Raw genomic sequence first — 2,098 nt, 5'->3', positions numbered from 1 at the left:
ACGACGAAGAATGTGCCACCAAGTCTCAACAAGCTCCCGGCAGTCCAACCGTGGGACGTTCCAGGCATGAGACGAGCAGAGGTTTTGCCATTAGCTTCCTCCACGTAGCAATGTCAGTCTTCCTTGGTGGCCTCCCATCCTAGTACTGCCTTAAGCTCTGATGAGCACAGACCAAACTGGGCTAATTGGGCTGCTAAAATTTCTCCAGTGGTGGTGGGAAGTGCCCTCAAGTTGCAGCCAACTTATGGCGACCCCATAGGGTTTTCAAAGCAAGAGACAGGTGGTTTTGGCATTGCCTGCCTCTGCGGAGCAACCCTCGATGTCACACAGTGGCCAAAAATACCAGGTGCCCCCAGGGGGGCCAGGACACTAGAAGCCCCCCCCCTGTTGCCCCCCCCCCCCAGCACCAAGATGACAGAGCATCATGAAAAACAACAGTCAAAAACTATTATTTGTGGAAGTGCTAAGATGAGTTTTGGTAGAACTATTGCTGCTGGTAGCATTAGTAGTGGCAGCCGCTGAAGTACTTGGTGGCATTTGGTGGCCAGATGGGTTGGCCAAGAGCTAGAACCCAAACAAATGAGAAAGAGAACGACTGCTTGGGGGAGAGGATCTGCCTGGCTTTTCTTCCCAAAATCTTAATCTCTTCATCTCTCCACTTACATAGGAAGAGTAGTCCAAAGAGGTGCCTCCATGGAGCTGACCAAGTTCTTGAGACCATTTTGAAGGACACAGATGCTCTCGCTGAGATGTTTTCCCTCTAGAAGGTGGCTCTGTAATGTGCCAGAGAAACAAAAGTGGTCCCTGAGTTTAACAGATTCTTCACTTGGTTTACTGGGGGGGGGGATTGTCCAGGGCTTCTTAGTGGTTAATTTTCATAAGGAAAACAGCAGAGAAAGTGAATATAGAAGACCTTCTCCACACACACAGTCCTGTTGCCTTGAACGTTGGTTGGACCTAGAGTTGCCAGGTCCTACCTCTGTTCTGGTGGGGGGCTCCTGGATCCATGTGGCATGATGACATCACTCGGAAGTGGCATGATGACATCACTCAGAAGTGGCATGATGACATCACTCGGAGGTGGCATGATGACATCACTCAGAAGTGATGTCATCACATTGCTGACATCGGGGGTGATGCTGTAGTTTCTGGGCAAAACTCTATGGGTTTTTTGCCCTTGAAACCATAGAGTTTGCCCAAAAACTAGAGTGTCACACACACCCTTGATATCGGCAACGCAATGATAACAATACTGGGTGAGGTCACTGCTCTGGTGACACAGACGTATGAGGGGGCTGTTCAGGGGTGGGAATTCCTCCACCAGCCAGCTGGCTGGCGGTGGATTGGAACCCCTGAAATTGGGGAAAACCCCACCCCGACCAGGGAGATGGCAACCCTACTTGGACCCCCCATTACATTTCATTAAAAAAAAAACCCACCTTGGGGGAATGATCCCTGTTATCCCACAGAACAAGTAATGTGGCCCGTGAGTGTGTCTCTAGCAAAACTAATCTTGTTACAGTGTTCAGTAGAGGTCTTACACTGTTTCCTGGTGGTGGAAGAAAGTGCCCTCAAGTCACAGCTGACTTATGGCGACCCTGTAGGGTTTTCAAGGCAAGAAATATTCAGAGCTGGTTTGCCATTGCCTGCCTCTGGTATTCCTTGGAGGCCGCCCATCCAAATGCTAGCCAGGGCCGACTTTGCTGAGCTTCTGAGATCTGATGAGATCAGGCTAGCCTGGGCTAAACTGTTCCTACAACATTGATATCCGTCTTGAGTCTAAGTGAGAAAAGTGGACTACAAATAAAGCGGGTGGGTTGGGTGGACGGACCGAGTTTAACGATCAGTCCTTTTCCACAGGACCCTGGGGGCGTTTGTGTGTGTGGTTTCTCTAACATGAGGGGGGGAAATCAGCATTCTCACTGAACTCAACTTCCCAGGATGCCTTTGGGAAAGGAGACCAAGATATTTGAACTGGTATCAAACAGCGTGGCTACTGTACTGTATGCTGACCACCACCGGGGGCCAGCGAACAGCCAGAGCTTGGCTCTGGAAGAACAATAGGGACTAGGCTCCTAGTCCCTCCACTGGGGAACCA

The sequence above is a fragment of the Gekko japonicus genome, unplaced genomic scaffold (genome assembly GCF_001447785.1).
Source record: "Gekko japonicus isolate JY-2015 unplaced genomic scaffold, Gekko_japonicus_V1.1 scaffold3863, whole genome shotgun sequence".
Taxonomy (NCBI): Eukaryota; Metazoa; Chordata; class Lepidosauria; order Squamata; family Gekkonidae; genus Gekko; species Gekko japonicus.
The sequence above is the reverse complement of the archived record's forward strand: the minus strand, read 5'-3'. Positions refer to the sequence as shown.